Below are 12,874 nucleotides of genomic sequence, written 5' to 3' on the forward strand. Positions count from 1 at the left end.
CTCCCTCTGCGTGTCAGCCTAGATTATGTGCTCAAATTCTGGTACATGTGTGTTTCACTCTGTCTGTGTGTATGTTTGTTCCTGGCTGTCGCTGTTTGTCTCTCCTTGTCTCTGTCTGTTGGTCTCTGTCTCTTTAAGTTTGCACGTGTCTGTGTGCGCGTGCTTTTCCCTGTCGTGTGACTGTGACTCTCTCTCCGTGTGTGTCTGTCTTTCTTTCCTTGTGTGTGTGCATGTGTCTCTATCCATGTCTGTCTAACTCTCTGTCTGTCTAACTCTCTGTCTGTCTAACTCTCTGTCTGTCTAACTCTCTGTCTCTGTCTGTGTGTGTCTCTCTCTCTCTGTCTGTCTGTCTGTCTGTCTCTCTCTCTCTGTCAGTCTCTCTCTCTGTCAGTCTCTCTCTCTGTCAGTCTCTCTCTCTGTCAGTCTCTGTCTCTGTCTCTGTCTGTCTCTGTCTCTGTCTCTCTGTCTCTATCTCTCTGTCTCTGTCTGTGTCTCTCTCCTCTCTCCCTCTCTCTCTGTCTCTCTCTGTCTCTGTCTCTGTCTCTCTCTGTCTCTGTCTCTCTCTCTCTCTCTCTCTGTCTGTGTCCCTGTCCTCTTTCTCTCTCTCTCTCTGTCTCTCTCTTTCTCTCTGTCTCTGTCTGTGTCCCTCTCCTCTCTCCCTCTCTCTCTCTCTCTCTCTGTGTGTGTCTCTCTCTGTGTGTGTGTCTCTCTCTCTCTCTCTTTGTCTGTCTCTGTCTCTCTCTTTCTCTCTCTCTCTGTCTGTGTCCCTCTCCTCTCTCTCTCTCTCCCTCTCTCTCTCTGTGTCTCTCTCTCTCTCTCTTTGTCTGTCTCTGTCTCTCTCTTTCTGTCTCTGTCTGTGTCCCTCTCCTCTCCCTCTCTCTCCCTCTCTCTCTCTCTCTCTCTCTGTGTGTGTCTCTCTCTCTCTTTGTCTGACTGTCAGTTGCTCAGTTCTGGAGTAAGTTGACTTGTGGTATTAACATAATTGCAGGTTCCTGTGTGTAACTGGTCTATTGTGAACCAATTGTAAGGTGCCTTGCACCTCCTGGAATCAAACAATTGAAGTAAAGGTGGACTGTGGACTTGAGGTGCAGGAAGGGGAGTCCAGGGCTAGCGGGTGAAGTGTATTGAACGTGTTTACAACTCCTGGGGGTTTAGAATCATAGAAAATTTACAGCACAGAAGGAGGCCATTCGGCCCATCGTGTCCGCGCCAGCTGAGAAACGATCCCCCAGCCTGATCCCACTTTCCCGCATTTGGTCCGTAGCCCTGCAGGTCACGGCTCTTCAGGTGCACATCCAGGGATTTTTTTTAATGAGTTGAGGGTTTCTGCCTCTCCCACCCTCTCAGGCAGTGAGTTCCAGACCCCCACCACCCTCTGGATGAAAAACATTTTTCTAATTTCTGCTCTAATCCTTCTACCAATCACTTTAAATCTATGCCCCCTGGTTATTGACCCCTCCGTTAAGGGAAATAGGTCCTCCCTATCCACTCTATCTAGGCCCCTCATAATTTTGTACACCTCAATTAAATCTCCCCTCAGCCTCCTCTGCTCCAAGGAAAACAACCCCAGCCTATCCACTCCATCATCATAGCTAAAATTCTCCAGTCCCGGCAACATCCTCGTAAATCTCCTCTGCACCCTCTCTCGTGCAATTACATCCTTCCTGTAATGTGGTGACCAGAACTGTACGCAGTACTCAAGCTGCGGCCTAACCAGTGTTTTATACAGTTCCAGCATAACCTCCCTGCTCTTATATTCTATGCCTCGGCTAATAAAGGGGAGTATTCCATATGCCTTCTTAACCACCTTATCTACCTGTCCTGCTACCTTCAGGGATCTGTGGACATGCACTCCAAGGTCCCTCACTTCCTCTACACCTCTCAGTATCCTCCCATTTATTGTGTATTCCCTTGCCTTGTTTGCTCTCCCCAAATGCATTACCTCACACTTCTCTGGATTGAATTCCATTTGCCACTTTTCTGCCCACCTGACCAGTCCATTGATTTCTTCCTGCAGTCTACAGCTTTCCTCCTCACTATCAACCACACGGCCTATCTTTGTGTCATCCGCAAATTTCTTAATCATGCCCCCTACGTTGAAGGGTTTATGTACTGTATTAGGGTTAGTGTGAGAGGGATGCAAAACACGTGAAGGGACAGTGTAGCCCGACTTAATGAGTTATGCAAAACACATGTACTAAATTCTGAAATGTGTCTCTTGCCATCATTTTCTCCTGCTCCCCCGTGTCTCCGGGCGGCCTATCCAATTAAAATTTATGCTTTGGTTTGGCCCCTTCTAATGCCAACCATATTTGGAGATGGGACTGATTTCTGTCTGAAGTGTTATTTGGTGGGCGAAGGGTCAGGTTGGTTTTGATGAATTCCCTGAATGTCTGAGAGTGTGGGTCCCCACAGGGTGAGGTCTTTTCTGCCTGTGTTTGGTTAGCCTTACCTTCTCCTCTGACGGATCCCACAATTTAACCTCACCGTGTGAGGTTAACGCGACAAGTTATTAAACCACCACATCCCACATCTCTGGAGAGGTCGGCCTCTGGAGCAGGAGGCTTTTTCTGAGCTGTGTTATGCAGTAATTTACATTACTGAAAGAAAGAACTTGCATTTATGTAGCGTCTTTCGCGACTTCAGGGCGACCCAAAGCTTTACAGCCAGTACTTTTGAAGTGTGGTCACTATTGTAATGTAGGAAATGCGGCAGCCAATTTGCGCACAGCAAGATCCCAGAAACAGCAATGTGATAATGACCAGATAATCTGTTTCGTGATGTTGGTTGAGGGATAAGGACATAAGAAATAGGAGCAGGAGTAGGCCATACGGCCCCTCGAGCCTGCTCCACCATTCAGTGAGATCATGGCTGATCTTCGACCTCAACTCCACTTTCCCGCCCGATCCCCATATCCCTTGATTCCCCTCGAGCCCCCTGGGGGAGAGAATTCCAAATATTCACAGCTCTCTGAGTGAAGAAAGTCCTCCTCATCTCAGTATTAAATGGCCGACCCCTTATCCTGCGACTATGCCCCCTAGTTCTAGACTTTCCAGCCAGGGGAAACAACCTCTCAGCGTCTACCCTGTCAAACCCTGTCAGAATCTTATACGTTCCTGGATAAATATTACCCAGGACACCGGAGAGAACTCCCCTGCTCTTCTTCAAAATAGTGCCTTGGGATCATTTACATCCACCTGAGAGGGGCAGAAGGTGCCTCAGTTTAACATCTCATCCAAAAGATGGTACCTCTGACAGTGCAGCACTCCCTCAGTACTGCACTGGGAGTGTCAGCCTGGATTATGGGCTCAAGTCTCTGGAGTGGGACTTGAACCCATGACTTTCTGACTCAGGAGAGAGAGTTACCCACTGAGCTAAGGCTGACACTCTGCTCCCCCCCTCACCAGATGATTTCACCAGCAAAGCATGTTGTAACAGTTTAATGAGTTATTTATGTCCCTCATTAAAATGGGAAACTTGGATTTTCTCCCTTGACGCAGAGACGAGCCCCAGTGTCGGACACCAAGAATGATAAGTTAGGAGCGAAGACAAGGTAAATCAGGAACGAAAGAAAGAACTTGCATTTATATAGTGCCTTTCACATCCTCGATATCCAAAAGCCAATGAGCAACATAATCCTGGGGCTGCCCTGTGAATATTAACACCCTTCCACAGACTCCTGTCCTAATTTTCGAGTGACAGGGTTTGGATATAGACACTGTCATAATTGTAGAAAACCTTTTGTATATCAGTATCCTGGAATAATGTGCCAGTAATCTAATTAACACTATTTCCCCGTGTTAATGGGAAGACACCTTGGTTAACAGGGTGAAACTTCGTCTGGTGTAGTGCTACACCAGTTTGTTAACTCTTTCTATTATCAGTATTGACATTCCCCAGGGTTATTATATTTTCAAATTGATCAAATGCTTGTATGTTTGCACGAAGTTGCAGTCAGCAGGCTCGCAGATGTGACCGGGATGATTTGTGGGCAATTTAATTGCGTTTCCTTTGGAATTCCACTTGAAAGACAATTTCTGCTTTATAAACTGAGGTTAGATTGCTGAGGGGAAATTATCACCCCCACCTCACAGAAAACCTGGAGAAGTGATATTTGTTTGCAGGAGACTAGTTCTGTCGGAAGGGAGCTATATTAAATTGATATTGGAATAGACTTGATGTGTTGCTAGATGAGGTTATCACCTCGTGCTCTGCTATTTGCCTGTTGTGTGTTCTGTAGTATTTTGTCTCTGTTAACTTGGGGAATAAAATCTAAAACCTCTGATTGAGAATCCCAGCAGGACACTGCATAGCATTAAAGCAAATGGGATCCTGTGCAGCTGGGGAAAACTTGTACATCAGGAAAGATCTTTGGGAAAAACAGCAGCTTTACAAATCAGAGAGATACTGACCATGTCCCGCACTGGATTGGGTGAAGGTGAAAGACAGAGAGACACCGTGGCACCTTCAGGTGCCTTGAGGTGCCTGCTGCCTCTACCAGTGACCGGCATTTTCTGGGTAGAAGGAAAACCATCGTCTATCGGGCCTTAGCTCCAGCTCAGCTCACGTGTCCCCCCCGCCCCGACCCACCATCACCACCACCGTGCCTTCACTTCGAGGGTTCCTGTACCCCTAGTACTGTACCCCAGTGTTATACAGTGACAGACCTGTACCCACCAGTACTGTACCCCAGTGTTATACAGTGACAGACCTGTACCCACCAGTACTGTACCCCAGTGTTATACAGTGACAGACCTGTACCCACCAGTACTGTACCCCAGTGTTATACAGTGACAGACCTGTACCCACCAGTACTGTGCCCCAGTGTTATACAGTGACAGACCTGTACCCACCAGTACTGTACCCCAGTGTTATACAGTGACAGACTTGTACCCCCCAGTACTGTACCCCAGTGTTATACAGTGACAGACCTGTACCCACCAGTACTGTACCCCAGTGTTATACAGTGACAGACCTGTACCCACCAGTACTGTTACCCCAGTGTTATACAGTGACAGACCTGTGCCCCAGTGTTATACAGTGACAGACCTGTACCCACCAGTACTGTACCCCAGTGTTATACAGTGACAGACCAGTACCCACCAGTACTGTACCCCAGTGTTATACAGTGACAGACCTGTACCCACCAGTACTGTACCCCAGTGTTATACAGTGACAGACCAGTACCCACCAGTACTGTACCCCAGTGTTATACAGTGACAGACCTGTGCCCCAGTGTTATACAGTGACAGACCTGTACCCACCAGTACTGTACCCCAGTGTTATACAGTGACAGACCAGTACCCACCAGTACTGTACCCCAGTGTTATACAGTGACAGACCAGTACCCACCAGTACTGTACCCCAGTGTTATACAGTGACAGACCTGTACCCACCAGTACTGTGCCCCTGTGTTATACAGTGACAGACCTGTACCCACCAGTACTGTACCCCAGTGTTATACAGTGACAGACCTGTGCCCCAGTGTTATACAGTGACAGACCTGTGCCCCAGTGTTATTCAGATGAAACTGCTCTCTGTAGAGATAATCCAAGTTTGTTTGGAGAGATTGTATAATTTGCTGCTGGGTTTATTTTCACAATCTGGGCACAATTTGGAACTGTCAGACCCCCAGACGTACACTTCGCTGAAATCCCGGTGAAAGTGTGACCTGTAAACTCTGTCTCCGTGTGGCCAAAGTCCACTGTCGGGCAGGTCTGATGTGTGCTGTGAACCTATTGACCCCTGTTTATGCTGAGAGCAAAGACTGGAACTCGTGTTTCCTCCGGTTGTGAGGGGGTGCTCGGGTGCTTTACCCTCACCCCCCGAGTGGGTTGCGAGTTCTCCCCTGCCCAGCATCTCCTCACTGTTGTGTCACAGGAGAGATGTATATTCTTCCAAGCCCTGTCGGAGAGAGGTGCCCAAACATTGCCCCTTGCCTTCCCCGCACTGCCTGCCTCTGTTTACACCTTATAAGACATGGAGGGAGTCTGTGTGAGTTCACCTTGAATGTTTAAACATGGACGCTGGTGGGACTCAGTCTGGGTCTGTGAGTATCAGCTCGGGCTCTTGTTCAGGGTAGAGCTCAGAGTGACTGAGATCGCCCGCAGCTCACTGCCTTACAGTTATAGCTCCGGATAAGGTGGGGACTGCAATCTTTATGGCTTTTATAAAAGGTGGCGACGAGCTTATTGTTTGAGGAGGTGGGGACTCTGCTTCAGGTAATGGTGTGACAGGTGATGAGAGGGTGAGTGAGTTCAGTGCTGGGCGTGTGTGTCTATCCAGGTTGTGATTGGTGTTTGAGTCAGGCTGCGGGATTGTGTTTAGCTGCATCAACTGCTGCCGATCACTCTCCCCACAAACTGCGGAGGAACAGTCTCCACTTTGATTCCCTTGTGCAGTTTGATGCAGCTCCTGGTAGCAATGTTACCCTCTTTGTCCTGTTGTTTGGTGGTTTTCTACAATATATAAACTATGTTTGATTTCTGGTTGGTCCTTGTTTTTGTTGAAGGAATTCCCTCTGGTCGGCAGCAGATTGTGACTGAGACGGCAAACAGATCGAGGAGGCTGAGTGACGGGAATGTAACCTCAGTCCTTGTTACCATATCCTCCAAATCACTGTGATCACCGAGGTCCCAGTAGTTAGTCAGACACTTGAGAAGCTGTCCTGGTAACATTCCATCTGCAATCAAAGTAATGAGCCAGGAGCTTTTCAAAGTTATTGGTTCTGCACAGTGTAAGAGGATGGGGCAAGATCCAGTGTCCAGTGACCACCAAAAGACAAACTTTTGTGCGCAGTATTTATGCTTCAGAAAAAAGGATTTAGTGTTAACATTCTTTCTGCTTCATGTACCAGCCAATCATATAAATCTCTCACTCTCTCTCTTTCTCTTTCTGTCTCTCCCCTCCCCTCTCTCCCCGCCCCTCCCTTCTCCCCTCTCCACCCTCCCCTCCCCTCCCCTTTTCCCCTCCCTCCTCTCCTCTCTTTCCTGTTGACTCTCTGGTCTTAATCTGGAAAATGCTGAGCAGAGATGCGGAGCTCCTCCTGCAGGGGCAATGGGATGTTGCAGGCTGTTTTGCAGTGCTGTCCGTGACTAATGACTGTTGTTCGAGAGAAACTGGTCGGTGAGCGGTCAAACTGCTCCCTCTGCACTCTGAGCTGGGCTGGGGGAGAGAGTGGGGAGGGGGGAGAGAGAGATAGATAGAGAGAGAGGGAGAGCAGAGGGAGAGCAGAGAGAGGGGAGAGAGGGGAGAGAGAGGAGAGAGGGGAGAGAGAGGAGAGAGGGGAGAGAGAGGGGAGAGGGGGGAGAGGGGGGGGAGAGAGGGGAGAGAGAGGCGGGAGAGAGGAGAGAGAGGCGGGAGAGAGGAGAGAGAAGGGAGAGGGGCAAGAGGGGAGGGGAGAGGAGAAAGGGGAGAGAAGGGGGAGGGAGAGAGAAAGAGGGAGGGAGAGAGAGAGAGAGAGAGAGAAGGAAGGAGGCCTCCAGCCCAAGCACGATAGTGATCTGTTATTTTGTATATATCTAATCTTTTGGACTCTGTGTATTCAAATATTTGCTTGCAGGCCAGACATTTTGTGATGACACTGCCCTTTTTAAATGGTGCAGGAAATCTCAAATTGAAGAAATATGGTGATTTCATGATGATTCAAACTAACCCAAAGTCTGCAAGACTGCGACAAGATATTAGGGAGGGAAGTACAGTGAAATAGGGAAAGAAATGAGCAAATATTTAAGAAGGAATTTGTGGGCTGCATTCTTTTTATGAAAGGCTGACACACTTGTTACAGTTCTTGTGCGTGCTTGGAGCTTGGAGCTGGCCAGTACTCTGTCCAAGGGGCCGTTCTTGAAGTGTGAGCCTTGATAGTGGGTGTCTACTACAGGAGGCATCGCCTGGTGTCCATCAGCACGCACTAGTCCCGCTCACAGGCTGACGTTCCCCCCCCCCCCCCCACCCCAGGGGAGCTGATGTCAATTGTAGCACCACCCTGGGGGAGATGAGCTGACTCACTGTGTGGACCAGGATGGATCCTGAACCATGCCTGATCTGTGTGGGACTGTAACTGATACCACCTCCCCCCCCAGGTGATGAAAAGACCTGCAGCTTAGACCATGGGAAAGGGGTGTTAGTGCGCGCCTTTACATTATCCAACTAGATTCCTGCCCTGTCGACAGGATTTTAATTTTATTAATTCTCAGGATGTGGGCGTCGCTGGCGAGGCCGGCATTTATTGCCCATCCCTAATTACCCTTGAGAAGGTGGTGGTGAGCCGCCTTCTTGAACCGCTGCAGTCCGTGTGGTGACGGTTCTCCCACAGTGCTGGTTATTCTTTGTAACAGTTTGATACAACCGAGAGGTCACTTCAGAGGGCAGTTAAGAGTCAACCACGTTGGTGTGGGGCTGGAGTCACCTATAGGCCCAGACCGGGTAAGGACGGCAGGTTTCCTTCCCTAAAGGACATCAGTGAACCAGTTGGGTCTTTACAACAATCTGACAGCTTCACGGTCACTTTTACTGATTGCAGATTTTTACGTTGATTATTTTTTTAAAAATTGAATTCAAATTCTCAAACTGCCCTGGTGGGATTTGAACTCCCGTTCTCTGGATTACTGGTCCAGTAACAGAAGCACTACACTACTGTTCCCCAATTATCCAGCTCCTTTTCGAAGGTGAAGAGGTCCCTGCTTCTCCCTAGTGGTGAAAGGTTTTCACTGAGAGGAACAGGTTGGGGGAAGTATTTATCAGAATGAAATTCTCCTCCACATGTTTAAATAAACTGAGCCGACCTCCAGCAGGTAGAAAATGCTTCAGTGACTCTGTGGGAGGAGGCATTTACTGTAAGCCGTACATACATGTGGGAGGAGTATTTTGTACTGAAAGTATTTCCTTAACCTTTCCATCTTCAAAAGGAGTCGGGTACCCCACGGAAGGAGAGAAAGAACTTACATTTCTATAGCTCCTTTCACCACCTCAGGACGTCCCAAAGAGCTTTACAGCCAATGAAGTACTTTTGAAGTGTAGTCACTATTGTAATGTCAGGAATGTAAAATTGGTATCAGCTCAGTTGAGGCTGGATATAGACGGGAATCCATTTCAGGATTTATTTCCTATCCTGATCTATCCCGATTCCCGTTTTATTTTAGGTTCATGATCCATGAACTGTACAGGGAGTTGTAAGATATCTTTTAATTCTAATGCTGCAATTTAAAAAAATCTTTCTGCTGAGATATGCTCAGGGCAAACACTCCAGGCAGCAGGACTGTTAGAAATATTCTTCTCTCATTTGCAGTTAATTTGTCACTGTTCCCCTGTCCAGGGTCCTTCACTCCTCTCCTTCTGTAGTCGAGCTCTCGTATCTTGCCAAGGCGTCTACTCTCCATGTGTGAGTCTGGACGGTCAGTGTCAGCAGACTATTGCACCATGATTTTTACTCGTACCCCCCGGGGTATTCACAAGCTCTGCCTGATTTCTCCCCGCCCACCCCGCCACCCTGTCACCCATACCCCCGTTTCATTAGCCCAGGGGGACTGAGACTAACTGATACAGTCCCTGGTCAATGTCTTCGGTCCCCGGCCACCGACTCCATCCCTCTCCCCGGCCACCGACTCCATCCCTCTCCCCGGCCACCGACTCCATCCCTCTCCCCATCCACCGACTCCATCCCTCTCCCCATCCACCGACTCCATCCCTCTCCCCAGCCACTGACTCCATCCCTCTCCCCGGCCACCGACTCCATCCCTCTCCCCATCCACCGACTCCATCCCTCTCCCCGGCCACCGACTCCATCCCTCTCCCCGTCCACCGACTCCATCCCTCTCCCCATCCACCGACTTCATCCCTCTCCCCATCCACCGACTCCATCCCTCTCCCCATCCACCGACTCCATCCCTCTCCCCGGCCACCGACTCCATCCCTCTCCCCATCCACCGACTCCATCCCTCTCCCCGGCCACCGACTCCATCCCTCTCCCCATCCACCGACTCCATCCCTCTCCCCGGCCACCGACTCCATCCCTCTCCCCATCCACCGACTCCATCCCTCTCCCCATCCACCGACTCCATCCCTCTCCCCATCCACCGACTCCATCCCTCTCCCCATCCACCGACTCCATCCCTCTCCCCGGCCACCGACTCCATCCCTCTCCCCATCCACCGACTCCATCCCTCTCCCCAAACACCGACTCCATCCCTCTCCCCATCCACCGACCCCATCCCTCTCCCCGGCCACCGACTCCATCCCTCTCCCCATCCACCGACTCCATCCCTCTCCCCAAACACCGACTCCATCCCTCTCCCCATCCACCGACTCCATCCCTCTCCCCGGCCACCGACTCCATCCCTCTCCCCATCCACCGACTCCATCCCTCTCCCCAAACACCGACTCCATCCCTCTCCCCATCCACCGACCCCATCCCTCTCCCCGGCCACCGACTCCATCCCTCTCCCCATCCACCGACTCCATCCCTCTCCCCGGCCACCGACTCCATCCCTCTCCCCATCCACCGACTCCATCCCTCTCCCCGGCCACCGACTCCATCCCTCTCCCCGGCCACCGTCTCCATCCCTCTCCCCGTCCACCGTCTCCATCCCTCTCCCCGTCCACCGACTCCATCCCTCTCCCCATCCACCGACTCCATCCCTCTCCCCGGCCACCGACTCCATCCCTCTCCCCGGCCACCGTCTCCATCCCTCTCCCCGTCCACCGTCTCCATCCCTCTCCCCGTCCACCGACTCCATCCCTCTCCCCATCCACCGACTCCATCCCTCTCCCCATCCACCGACTCCATCCCTCTCCCCATCCACCGACTCCATCCCTCTCCCCATCCACCGACTCCATCCCTCTCCCCATCCACCGACTCCATCCCTCTCCCCATCCACCGACTCCATCCCTCTCCCCGGCCACCGTCTCCATCCCTCTCCCCGTCCACCGTCTCCATCCCTCTCCCCGTCCACCGTCTCCATCCCTCTCCCCATCCACCGACTCCATCCCTCTCCCCGGCCACCGACTCCATCCCTCTCCCCGGCCACCGACTCCATCCCTCTCCCCGGCCACCGTCTCCATCCCTCTCCCCATCCACCGACTCCATCCCTCTCCCCGGCCACCGACTCCATCCCTCTCCCCGGCCACCGACTCCATCCCTCTCCCCGGCCACCGACTCCATCCCTCTCCCCAAACACCGACTCCATCCCTCTCCCCGGCCACCGACTCCATCCCTCTCCCCGGCCACCGACTCCATCCCTCTCCCCATCCACCGACTCCATCCCTCTCCCCGGCCACCGACTCCATCCCTCTCCCCGGCCACCGACTCCATCCCTCTCCCCGGCCACCGACTCCATCCCTCTCCCCGGCCACCGACCCCATCCCTCTCCCCGGCCACCGACCCCATCCCTCTCCCCGGCCACCGTCTCCATCCCTCTCCCCATCCACCGACTCCATCCCCCTCCCCATCCACCGACTCCATCCCTCTCCCCATCCACCGACTCCATCCCTCTCCCCATCCACCGACTCCATCCCTCTCCCCAAACACCGACTCCATCCCTCTCCCCATCCACCGACCCCATCCCTCTCCCCGGCCACCGACTCCATCCCTCTCCCCAAACACCGACTCCATCCCTCTCCCCAAACACCGACTCCATCCCTCTCCCCATCCACCGACTCCATCCCTCTCCCCAAACACCGACTCCATCCCTCTCCCCAAACACCGACTCCATCCCTCTCCCCGGCCACCGACTCCATCCCTCTCCCCATCCACCGACTCCATCCCTCTCCCCATCCACCGACTCCATCCCTCTCCCCATCCACCGACTCCATCCCTCTCCCCATCCACCGACTCCATCCCTCTCCCCGGCCACCGACTCCATCCCTCTCCCCATCCACCGACTCCATCCCTCTCCCCATCCACCGACTCCATCCCTCTCCCCATCCACCGACTCCATCCCTCTCCCCATCCACCGACTCCATCCCTCTCCCCATCCACCGACTCCATCCCTCTCCCCATCCACCGACCCCATCCCTCTCCCCATCCACCGACCCCATCCCTCTCCCCATCCACCGACTCCATCCCTCTCCCCGGCCACCGACTCCATCCCTCTCCCCGGCCACCGACTCCATCCCTCTCCCCGGCCACCGACTCCATCCCTCTCCCCGGCCACCGACTCCATCCCTCTCCCCGGCCACCGACTCCATCCCTCTCCCCGGCCACCGACTCCATCCCTCTCCCCATCCACCGACTCCATCCCTCTCCCCGGCCACCGTCTCCATCCCTCTCCCCGGCCACCGTCTCCATCCCTCTCCCCAAACACCGACTCCATCCCTCTCCCCATCCACCGACTCCATCCCTCTCCCCATCCACCGACTCCATCCCTCTCCCCGGCCACCGACTCCATCCCTCTCCCCAAACACCGACTCCATCCCCCTCCCCGGCCACCGACCCCATCCCTCTCCCCATCCACCGACCCCATCCCTCTCCCCGGCCACCGACTCCATCCCTCTCCCCAAACACCGACCCCATCCCTCTCCCCGGCCACCGTCTGAGGCTGAACCAGGCCGTTCACAACCTTGGCCTCCTATTTAACCCTGAGATGAGTTTGCGACCCCATATCGGCTCCATCACCAAGACCGCCTACTTCCACCTCCGTAACATCACCCGTCTCCGCCCCTGCCTCAGCTCATCTGCTGCTGCAACCCTCATCCGTGCCTTTGTTACCTCCAGACTTGACTATTCCAATGCTCTCCTGACCGGCCTCCCGTCTTCCACCCTCCATAAACTTGAGCTCATCCAAAACTCTGCTGCCCGTTTCCTAACTCGCACCAAGTCCCGTTCACCTGTGACCCTTGTGCTCGCTGACCTACATTGGCTTCTGGTCCAGGAAAGCCT

The 12,874-nt window shown here is 52.9% G+C and overlaps 1 protein-coding gene across 16 annotated transcripts in view; it reads left to right on the forward strand.

Annotated features, from left to right (window-relative positions):
- Window positions 1-12,874, forward strand: part of lpp (LIM domain containing preferred translocation partner in lipoma) — a 507,683-nt gene that overhangs the window by 60,244 nt on the left and 434,565 nt on the right. The window contains exon 1 of one of the 16 annotated variants that reach the window (XM_067994831.1): window positions 5,974-5,994. The exons of 13 other annotated variants lie outside the window; for them this stretch is intronic. The gene's annotated coding sequence lies outside the window, so the exon portion shown is untranslated. Of the gene's footprint in view, window positions 1-5,973; window positions 5,995-6,029; window positions 6,050-7,033; window positions 7,126-12,874 lie in introns of those variants that run through there. 2 more of the 16 variants (XM_067994834.1, XM_067994830.1) reach the window with 2 other exon arrangements.

This window comes from Heptranchias perlo, chromosome 13 (assembly GCF_035084215.1).
Source record: "Heptranchias perlo isolate sHepPer1 chromosome 13, sHepPer1.hap1, whole genome shotgun sequence".
Lineage (NCBI taxonomy): Eukaryota > Metazoa > Chordata > Chondrichthyes > Hexanchiformes > Hexanchidae > Heptranchias > Heptranchias perlo.